Raw genomic sequence first — 12,259 nt, forward strand, 5'->3', positions numbered from 1 at the left:
CTCTGTTTACTATGAATTTATTAACATGTGACAACACAGTTTTTTTTAGTCAAAACACTGGATTTTAAAGAAAAGAAAAATTCTGGAATTTGTTCTAAGTACAAAATACAACCTATTATTCAGCATATTAGAATTTACCAGTTATAGCTAACTTTTTTATTTTTTTCTTTTTTTTGCTAATTGAGACTATTTTTATTCTCTTTCTAAATGTAATAAATTTTAAGGAAACAAAACAAAACAAAACAAGAAAATGCCCTAGAAAAGTAGAGTGAGCAATGAATAACTAGTATTTCTTCCTTGAAATAAAGTCAACCAATTCCTAAGTGATATCTACCTTAGAGTAGAAGGATCCTTAGCTAGTAAAATTAAACTAAATTCTTAAAACGTTAATATAATGTCTGCTACATACAAGACATTCTGAAAAAATACAAATATAAATACACCACACCAATGAAATAGCTACTGCACTCGAGGAAACTACAACCTAATCTATTTGTGCATGGAGGGGACAAAACATTTTAATAGTGTATCTATGATAGTTGTTTAAGGCAAAAATTTTTTCCAAACTATCATAGGATTTTGGGTGTTCAATTCTTTCCTCTGGCCCCTATCTTTAGAATATAGGAATTACCTCCAGTGTTAACCAGATTCTCCTCTTCTCTTTTCATCAGACTTAATTTATGTTTTAGTCACCACCTTCTACTCCTTTCTAATGGGAGGAATCTTTGTGTCCATGAATGGAGATAATTATGGGAGAAAGAGATATATGGCCAATGCAGTCTAATTCTAGCTTGGAGAACTATTACTAGTTTAGAAGCTTGCATCTTGCCTAGAAGATATATTATTGGTATAAGATTCTCTTTCATATAACACTAGAGCCCCCAGCTGGAGAAAAAAATTCCATTTGAGAAAGAATCTTATTTTCTTTCTTTTTTTCTTTTTTTGCATTACATGCCTCACTGCTCCTTTCTCTCAGATTTCCCATTTCAATAATGATACACACAGCTAAGAGTAGCTATGATCGATCAAATTTTTATGTAAGACAACATTGCTACTAATTATACACAAAAGGTAGAAATGTAGTTTAAAAGAACAGAAATAAGCTTTAGAGTAGGAACTCACTCTCCTTGGTGAGAAGAGGAAAAAGTGAAACATTAAAATCTTCATTTATAGATTAAAGTAGACAGCTAAAATCTTTCCTTCTTTTCAGCCCCAGGTGATATTCATGTGGTTTATACTATCTCTCACCCCCATCACAAGCTGGTATCAAAAGTTGTAGCAGTTCTGGCAGGTTCTTGGGTGTTTTTTTTCCTTTCCTACCCACTTGCTTGAACCCCTTTTCCCTCTGAAAACCTATGCTAGAGATTCACTAACCATTCTTTGAGTCTCACACGAATTAGCTCTAGGATAAGAGAAAATCAGTACATTTCTTTAAAAACACAGTCCATGGATCATAAAGAACAAAAGAATTTCTATTCTGGTCATGAGAACTTCATTTCTAGCATGGATTTTTCCTTTCTAGAGATAGGTACCTTGGAACATACATAAATAATAAGTGGAGGGAAAAAAGACAGAGGGAAAAAAATGGAGAAGGATATGAGAACGAAGAAAGGGCAGATGGAGGGAGAAGAAACACATAGAGAAAAACAGAGATAAGAGAGAAGGGTAGGGGCATGCAGGGGAGAGGAAGGGGAAGGGAAAAAGGAGGAAAAGGGGTAAAGAAGAGAGGAAAGAGGAAAGGAAAAGGGAGAGAAACAGTCTTGAGTAGAAATGGAATCTATTTCAGGTGCAGGGAATGGAATGAACAAAGGCAGAATGGAAGAGGGTCCAATGAGAAAATGGCAATTTAGCTGGCATGAGGAATTAGTTATAAAAGGTAAAACTGAAAAAAAGAAGAAGGGATGGGATCAAATTGTAGAGGGTTTTGAATACCTGAATCACAAACTTATACTTTATTCAATAGGTAATAAATAGCCATTGGAAATTTCTTTTTCAACAGAAATAATGAGATTGGTCAGACTGGGCTTTCAGAAAATATTTTGGCAATGTGGAGAATACATTGAGCAAGGGATAGATAAAAAAGTTTGCTAAGAAGCTATTTTAAATGAAAAAATGGTTGGGGGTGGGAGGAAAGGTAAGGTTGGAATAAGAATGCAAAAAAAAAAAAAAAAACCCTAAAGGTTCAAGAGATATTTCAGAGATAAACTTTAACTAACAGAAGATATCCAATGTTTAGAGGTGGAGGGATGAAGGTGAGGGAAGCTGAGGTCCCTGGAAGGATGGTTGTTCTACCAATAGAGGTAGAGAAGTTAGGGAAGAATATTTCCTTATTTCCCTAAAAGAAGGAATTTTTGAGAGGAATACGATTTTTAGGACAGGCTTGGTTTTAAGTCCCAGTCCCAGTAAGGTATCTAGATAAAGGTATTCAGTGAAAAGTTAAAAAATATTGGACTAGAAAACTGTAGAAGAGATTTAGGTGGAAATAATAGATTTGGCAGTTATCTGCATAGATGTCTGATGATTATATCTATGGAAGCAAATGAGGTCATTAAAGGAGAGAATATAGTGGGATAGTCAAAGGGACTATTGACAAAACCTTGAATTATGTTCATGAAAATTACTAAGTGTATTTTTTTAAACTAGGTTTTCCTATCACACCCTATTTGGAAGGTCAGCAGACAGAAGCTCATGGACCAGATCCTGCTGCTGATCAGCCCTACTGATCCACATGAAACAGTTTGACTTGTTCTATTTCTAACCTGTACCAGTTCACTCCTACTCAGGCAGATTGGTTTCACCTTAGTACTGGGGTTCTATCTTATTGGTTGTTGACCTTAGGTGATACTTGAGTAGTTGTGTATACTTTTCCCTCCCCCTTACCTCTCCTGCCCATTCCTACCCTTCTCTCTTGTCTCTCTTTTTCTAGGAGAGTGTTTCTCCTCCCTCCCTCTGCCCTTTCTTCCTTCTCATCTCCTCCTCCATTTTTTTCTTTCTGTCTCTTTTTTCTCCACCTTATTATTTATGTATGTCCCAAGGTATCTGTCTCTAGCAAAGAAAAATACATGCTAGAAATGAAGTCCTCATGACCAGAATAGAAATGATCATTTTCATTCATTCATTCTTTGTGACCCCATTTGGGATTTTATTGGTAGAGATACTGGAGTTGTTAGTCATATCCTTCTCCATTTCACTTTACAGATGAGGAAACTGAGTAAATAGAATGAAGTGACTTTCCCAGGGCCACACAGCTACTAAGTATATAAGGCCATATTTGAATTCATATCCTCTGCTTCCAGGGCTAGTATTCTATCCTCTGTTCGTGATTGACTTTACCTTACTATAGTTCAGAACTCTTGATCCCGAATGATCCATTAGCTTCAGCTTCCCCAGTAACAATTATTAAAGGCATGCAGTATCATAACCATGTGCTATGTATAGTTTTTAAACTTTAGAACTAATATAATTAGCTCAACAATGGTACTTGCTAAACTTCTGGGACAAACCAAGGTTTGTAGAATGATATGAGAAAAGTCTAGATTTAGCCACTGTTTTGAATCTCAGAGGTCAGTTTCAGCTTAGTTTAGGAAAATAACAATTAAAAAATAGCAGCTTCAAGTTTGAACTGATCCCATGGAAAGCTCTATGCCAGGAATAATGCAAAAGACTCCTAGACTTCATGTGATATATGTATTGAGTGGTAATTTCACACATCTAGTATATTCACACTGCCACATTATTTGTAGGATATTCCCTGGGGTTGTAGCATAACCCAGTTGCTGTCATGGTCTAATTCCCTTGTGACTGCTCTTCATCCTTACTAAGAAGGATTGTTGATTGACTACTAAAATTTGGAATGTTCTCTTCATGTTTAATCTTTAGCTCCCCAGTGCCTAACATACTGTGTCATGCATGTAGTAGGTATTTAGTTTATGATTATTTAAGTTAACCATTAACAAACCCCTGCATAAAAAGAAATCAAGAGACTGGATCTACAATCTCAAATCATAGACATATATGGAGTTTGACCTTCTCTTCCAGGCTCATAGGCCCATCTTTCTTTCATTTGCAAAATGGGTTCTTAGCTATCAAGGGCACATTAGGGTAGGGGAAAATATCCAACTTTATTGACTTTGTTTTTTTCCGTATGGTCTCCTCTAAGTCAATACCACATGTTTCTGTTTGTAGAGTGTTATTGTTAGTGCTGTTGGGCTTGATTAAACACATTGGAGCAGCTCGGTATAGTTGGATTGTAAAGTTGAAATGTTACTGGGCTGAATACAAGAAAATCTAAATTCTCATCCTTGATCTTCTACTTTAAGGAAATGCTCTTTTTCTCTGCCCCCTCATATCATAGTTCTCACAGACTGAGTTTCCTAGGGAATAGCTACTCTAAATTCAAGATGCTCTGTGGGCCCTGGCCTATACCCCTAAAACTGTTATTCATCAACCTCCCCTGTTCTGTCTACTTTTCAACGGTCAGTTCAAAACAAAGGCATTTATCAGCATAGCATAGTAGAAGATTTACAATAGAAGTTTTTTTTTTTTTAACCAATTCATAAAGTTAAGGTATATTTTCCTGCAAATATATATACCATCAAAGGAAAGAGGAATCATATACAGGGATTTCTCAGGAAGGCCCCACAGATCAGAACCATGTGTAGAGGGGTATTTCAAACCTTTTGTGCTATTTAGCTCCTGATATTCTCTTGTGATATCCCCTGACTTGTTTCCTGATAAATCAGATATCTTGGTCAGATTCATTGTTGTGCCAGATTCACTGGGTCTTTTTGATTGATTCATTGAGTTCAATGGGCCTGCTCACTACTGAGCACTCTGATCCCCTAATTGGCTATACATAATCTTCTGGTACTCTAGGAACTGGTTAAACTGAAATCCCTGACCATGTGAGACTCTTTCAGAAATAACCTGAATACTCCTCCTAGGATTAGGGGCAAACCTTCTTGTTTCATTCCCCATCCCTCCCCAGATTCAGGTCTGAGGCCTGAGTGGCATAATTCCCACTATAAGGAACATTTTTCTTTTTCTTCCAAATTCTTTAAAAAAATGGGATTTGGGATCCCATTGTTCTCCGTTGGCAGTCTTTGTTACCATCTATAAAGTTTCCACCTTGTCATACTGTCAATGTGAGGTTTATTTTTTTTTTCCATAGAGCAGAAGAAACAACCTTGCTTGTAAAGGCATAGAATTTTAGGAAAAATGGGTTAAAGGATTACTTTTTCCATTTTTTGATCAATATCATTTTGCTCCGTGAACATTTTTAAGACATGTTGCTCTCCACTTCTCTAATATGATTATCTTTAGTCTTGGGCTGTGTCATGTCCCTCTCCTAATTCATAGCCATAGAAAGGAAGATACATTACCTAAACTTTAGATCTTCCCTTGTGCCTGTCACAGTTCTGTGCAAATAGTAAGTTACAAGGATCATAGGATTTAGATTTAGAAAAGACTTTAATAATCATCTGGTCCAACACCATTTTACAGTTGATATTCAGAGATGTTAATTGTCTTTCAGAAGATCACCAAGTAAGTGGCAAGGTCAGGATTCAAATGCAGGTCCTTAAACTACAAAGTGAGTAACAGTAAATGTGTTTTGAACAGAATTGAAGCATTTATAAGGAAATTGGAATAAAAAATAAATAAAATGTTTGACCTGGTAGGAGTGCTGGGAGCATTCATTAGTGAATATTTATAAAATGCTTTGAAGATGAAAAGCACTAAGTATTATCTAATAGCCCTGGAAATGCAAATGTGGGAGGTCTTATGAAATTAAACAGAAATTAGAGATCGGTAAACTACTCACAAAGTGGACAACTAAGTCTTTGCATTTAAAGAGGCCAGATGGGGCAGTAAAGATGCTCCCCTTAGGGCAAAGAATCTAGCTCATCTGTCCCACATCCGCTACAGAAATGTTTAATTTAAAACCCAGAAGATGATGTACTTTTGAAACAGCTTGTAAATCAATGTTTTATTAAACCCTTTGAATTGATTTACAGAAAAATGCAAATCATAGTAAAAGGCCTACCAAGCAAATTCAGTCCTGCTTTGTTCTCAGTGGGACTCTTACCAAGCTTTACTCTTGGTGTGGCCAGTCCAAATTTAACCAGGAAGGGACATTGATCTCTTGGTGTCTCTCAAGCATCATTTGCCCATTCTTCCCAAGCTAAAAAGACCTACTCTTCTTTCTCCCTTTCATTTTCCTACCCTAAGCTACAACTAAATACACCCAATACTGTCATTTTTCAATGTTTTTGAAGTTGTACTCTTTAAAGGCTTACATTTCTCCCTCCATTGACTTTAATTAAGCTTACCCTAAGAGGTTTGCATGGCTGGATAACCTTTTTACACAAAAGAGAAGGTTGAGGGTGGGGGGAGGCAGGGAGCTTATACATGACTGTGGTTTGCTCTTGCTTGCCCATCAGTTAGAAAGCTGGGATTTAATATATTTAAGCATGTCTATTTGCAGATTCATTCTATTTAAACAGTATTTATATAGAAACTGCTCAGCAGAATTAAGAGCCAGAACTATGACCTTCATTTCAGTGTCATTCTCCAGCTGTTAGGTCAGGTTTCCGGCTCAGGTTTACTGGGCTTATGTATTACAGTCAGAAGAAAAAAGCATCTAGACAACAAATCCTCTTTTAAAAGCTGTGAAAAGATGGTAAATAACATCTGTTGAAAATAGAGTGCACATGCAAACAAAAAATACTGGAAAAAAATGAATATAATGGGAGAAGGAAATACTAAGAAACTTGGGGTTTGGGGAAAAGAAAAAAGTCAATAACCCAGTTTCTAAAGTTAATTGAATAAGAGTTAAGGTTTCCAGTTAATTAGTGAAGGATAACATGATAACCGATTTAGAGCTAGAAGAGATTTTAGATGCTGTCTAATCCAACTCTATCATTTATTATTGTTTTTGTTGTTCAGTGGTGTCTGACTCTTCATGATCCCATTTGAGTTTTCTTGGCAAAGATACTGGGGTAATTTGCCATTTTCTTCTCCAGTTCATTTTACAAATGAGGAGACCTGTACTTTAAGACTTTTAAGGTTTCAGAAATGATGTAAGCAGAGCTGGGATTTAAATCTAGATAGACTTCAAATCCAAGGCTGCTTCTATTGTTTATACTGCCTAAGGAGGTTTTATTAATCTCTCTCTCTCTCTCTCTCTCTCTCTCTCTCTCTCTCTCTCTCTCTCTCTCTCTCTCTCTCTCTCTCTCTCTTTTTCTCTCTTTTTCTTTGAGGTAATTGGTGTTAAGTGGTTTGCCCAGAGTCACACAGCTAGTAAATGTTAACTACATGAGGTATAAATTGAACTCAGGTCCTCCTGATTCCAGAGCTGGTATTCCATTCAGTACATTATCTAGCTAACCTTAGGTTTTATTATTCTGATTTGAACTCAGGTCCTCTTGACTCCAGAGCTGGTGTTCCATTCACTATGCTATCTAGCTAACCTTAGGTTTTATTAATCTCAAACAGAAATGGGGCCATTGAATTATACATAAAGATCTATGCAAGCAGCCTATTCACTTAGTTTTTAAATTTATTATCTATGTTTTATAGTATTTATATTTATTTTGTTGAGTATTTCCAAATTACAATTTAATGTGGTTCAGGTCTGTGAGAATTGAATAAGGGTTTAGTTTCCAGAAAGCTATGTAGTTAGGCTAGAGAGGGAAGTCATAAATTAGAATAAGAAACATGCTATTAGATGTAGCAGGGGCATATACACAACCAAACAAGATGAACAGCAAGGGAAGATGTAATTAGGAATGGAGACCCATGTGGAAGAATTAGATGCTCCCAATAGGTTATAACCTATCCAGCCAACAGGAATTAGGGAAGGGACTGAACTATGTCCAAATAAGATGAATGCTGATGGGAGATATGAATAGGACTGGGGACTTACTGTCACAGGGGGGAATTAGGTGCTCCAGATAATAATCTCTGTGGTACCTAGTCAATGGGAATTCAGGAGAGGAACTAAAGTTTAAAGGATAAGGTATAAAAAGTATGTTTTATTGATTTTGGGTGTGTTACTAGATTATATACCTCCTCTTTTTAAAATTTATTTAGTTTTAATACACATTGCTTTATGAATCATGTTGGGAGAGAAAAATCAGAGTGAACGGGAAAAACCATGGGAGAAATTAAAAATAACAGATCATAGAAAAAAAAAAAACAGGTATACATTCAGTCTCCATAATTCTTTTTCTGAATGGAGATGGCATTTTCTGTCCAAAGTCTATTGCAATTGCCTTGGATCACTGAACCAATGAAAAAAAGCAATCTTTCATAGTTGATCATCACACATTCTTGCTTTTATTGTGTACAATGTATTCCTTGTTCTGCTTGTTTCATTCAGCATCAGTTGACATAAATCTTTCTGAGCCTTTCAAAAATCAGCTTGTTCTTCATTTTATATAAATGAATGATATTCCTTTATCTTCATATACCACAACTTGTTCACCTATTTCCCAATTGATGAGCGTCTATTTCTTTTTCCAATTCTTTGCTAATAAACAAACAAAAAAAAAAAGCTGCTACAAACAAATTTTGCACATGAGTCCATTTCCCTTCTTTATGATTTTCTTGCGATATAGACCTAGTAATGGCACTGCTGAGGCCCTTTTGGCATAGGTCCAAATTGTTTTCGAAAATGTTTGGATCATTTCACAACTTCACTAACAGTGCATTAGTGTCCCAGTTTTCCCATCTCCTCTCTAACATTTATCATTATCTCTTCCTTTCATGTTAGCCAATCTGAGAGGTATAAGGTGGTACCTCAGAGTTGTTTTAATTTGCATTTCTCTAATCAATAGTGATTCAGAACATTTTTTCATATAACTATAGATGGCTTTAATTTCATCATATGAAAATTATCTATTCATATCCTTTGATCATTTATCAATTAGGGAATGACTTATATTCATATTAATTTCACATAGTTCTTTTATATATTTTAGAAATGAGGCCTTTATCAGAAATACTAAGTTACAATTTTCCCCCAGCTTTGTGCTTTCCTTTTAATCTTGTTTCTTTGGTTTTGTTTGTACAAAAACTTTTAAATTTAATGTAACTAAAATTGCCCATTTTGCCTTTCATAATGTTCTCTAATACTTTTTTGGTCATAAATCACACCCTTCTTCAAAAATCTGATAAGCAAATTATCCCTTACTCTCTTAATTTGTTTATGGTATCATCCTTTATGCCCAAATCATGTATCCATTTTGACCTTTTTGTGGTATGATGTGTAAGATGTAGGTACATACTGAGTTTCTGATATTATTTTACAGGTTTCACAGCATTTTTTGCCAAATAGTGAAATTTCAGTTAAATTGGCAGACTTGCAGGCATACAGAGGGGCAAAATAGCTCATAATTATTACTGCTTTAATTTCTTTTTCATTATTGATAAGTTCAACTTTTTCATTTTTGATGCTGGTGATTTTTTTTTCTTTCCTTTTTCTCATCAAGTTAACTAAAAGTTTACTTATTTTGTTGTTGTTGTTTTCATAAAATCAACTCTTATTTTTCTTTATTAGTTCAATAGTTTTCTTAGTTTCAATTTTATTAATCTCTCCTTTTAGTGTCAGAATTTCTAACTCAGTTTTCAATTGGTGATTAATTTGGTCTTTATCTAGCTTTTTTAGTTGCATGCTCAATTCATTCATCTTCTCTTTCCCTATTTTCTTCATGTACTTAGCAATATAAACTTTCCCCTAAGAACTGCTTTGGCTGCATCTCATAGGTTTTGGTAAGTTATCTCATTATTGTCATTCTCTTGGATGAAATTATGGATTGTTTCTGTGAATTGTTATTTGACCATGTCATTTTTAAAAATTAGATTATTTAATTTCCAATGGGATTTTACTCTACCTTTGTTTGAATATAATTTTAATTGCATTGTGTTCTGAAAGGACAGCATTTACTATTTCTTCCTTTTTGCATTTAATTGTGAGGTTTTTATGCTCTAATACATGATCAGTTTTTGTGTAAGTGCCATGTATTGCTGAGAAGAAGGGGTATTCCTTTCTGTCTTTACTCAATTATCTCCAGAGATCTATCATATCTAGGTTTTCTAGGATTCTATTAACCTCCTTAGTTTTTTTTTTCTTGTTTATTTTGTTTATAGATTTTATCTCTGAGAGTAGAAAGTTGAAGTCCCCCACTACTATAGTTTTGCTATCTATTTCTTCCTATAGCTGACCTAAAATCTTCTCTAGGAAATTAGCTTCTCTACCATTTTGTACATACACATTTAGTGTGTCATTACTTCACTGTTTATAGTACTTTTATTAAGATGTACTTTCCTTCCTTATCTCTTAGATCTGTTTTTACTTTTGCTTTATCTGAGATGAGAATTGTTCCCCCTGCCATTTTTTTACTTCAGCTGAAGCATAATAAAACCTGTCCCTCCCTTTTAGTTTTACTTTATGTGTCCCTCTGTATCAAATGTGTTTTTTGTAAACAACATATTGTAGGATTCTATTTTTTAATCTATTCTGATATTTGCTTCCATTTTATGAGGGAGTTCATCCCATTCACAGTTATGATTACCAACTCCTTATTTTCCCCCATCCTGTTTTCTTCCCCTTATATACTTTTGTTTTCACTTTCCACCCTATCCTTAGTTGTAGTTTTTTACCCACCCCACCTCTCCCTTTTCTCCTTTCACTCCTCTCCTCTTCTTTAAGTAGTGTTTTTTTATCCCATCCCACTCTATTACCTTATCTTCTATCACTCCTTCTCTCCTTCTCTTACCTTTTCTCCTTGTTATCTATTCTCTCTTCTATCCTACCCCTTCCTTTTCTTTCTTCTTTCTCTTCTTACTTCTTTATAGGGTTAGAAAAATTTTTATATCCAACTGAATGGTTGTTATTCCTTTTTAGAGCCAAAATCGATGAGATCAAGTTTCAGACAACTGTCATCATTTTCTGTTTACTTCGGTTTTTTATTTGTTTGTATGTTTTTTTTGTTGTTGTTGTTTTTGTTTTTTTCCAATAGAAATGATTGAAAGCTTCTTACTTCATTGAAAATCCATGACCTCCCCTGAAACATGATGCTGAGTCTTGCTGGAAAATTAATTCTTGGTTGTAACTCTATGTCCTTTGACTTCCAGACTATGGCATTCCAGCTCCTCTGATTCTTTATTGTAGAAGCTGCAGATCCTGGATAATCCTGACTTTTGCTCCTTCATATTTGAATGGTTTTTATCTGGCAGCTTGCAGTATTTTTCTTTGAGATTGTAGTTTTGCAACAATATTTTTGGGGCTTTTCCTTGTGGGATCTCTTTCCAAAGGTGAATGGATTCTTTCAATGATTATTTACCCTGTGTTTCTAGAATGTCAGAGAAGTTTTCCTTAATTATCTCTTGAAATATGTTATTCAGGATCTTTTTTTGGGGGGGGGGGCATGTCCTTCAGGTAGGCCAAAATTTTTAAATTTTCTTCAGGATCAATTTTTCCAGGTGGGTTGTTTTTTTCAATGAGATATTTCACATTTTATTCCAGTTTTTCATTCTTTTTAGTTTGTTTGACTAAAACTTGCAGTTCACAGAGTCATTAGCTTCCATTTGCCCTGTTGTAATTTTTAATGTGTAATTTTCTTCAGTTAATTTTTATATTTCTTTTTCTTACATTTGGTTAATTTTACTTTTGAAGGTGTTTTCTTCAGTGGATTTTTTTTTTTTTTTTTGCATTTGGCCAATTATATTTTTTAAGAAGTTGTTTTCTTCTGTCAATTTTTTCCTTCCTTTTTCAAGCTATTAACTGTCTAATGCATACTTCTCATTTCCTTTCTAATTTTTTTCTTCTACCTCTTTTATTTGACTTTTTAAAGTCTTTCATGAGTCGTCCAAGAAATTTCTTTGGGCTTGAGACCAATTCACATCACTCTTTAAGATTTTTTCCTCATTTTATCCTCATCTGAGTCAGTGTTTTTGGTCTACCCTGTCACCATAGTAGCTTTCTATGATTCTTTTGTGTTTCTTGCCCATTTTCTTTCCTTTTCTTTTGGTATTTCCTCTTTTTTTTATTTTATGGTTGAGTTCTACTCCTGGGGTAGCTTCCTATGCAGCTCTGAGCCTTGGCTTTGAGCACAGGGGCATCTTGTGTTTATAGGAGTAGTTTCCCCTACTCTTTTCAGGAAACAGCCTAGTTTCCCAGAGTTTGCTTTCTGAGATGGAACTAGATTTGGCTCCTGAGCCAGGATTGAGGGTCTTAGTTGCTGATTTGCTGTGATTA

The sequence above is a fragment of the Sminthopsis crassicaudata genome, chromosome 3 (genome assembly GCF_048593235.1).
Source record: "Sminthopsis crassicaudata isolate SCR6 chromosome 3, ASM4859323v1, whole genome shotgun sequence".
Taxonomy (NCBI): domain Eukaryota; kingdom Metazoa; phylum Chordata; class Mammalia; order Dasyuromorphia; family Dasyuridae; genus Sminthopsis; species Sminthopsis crassicaudata.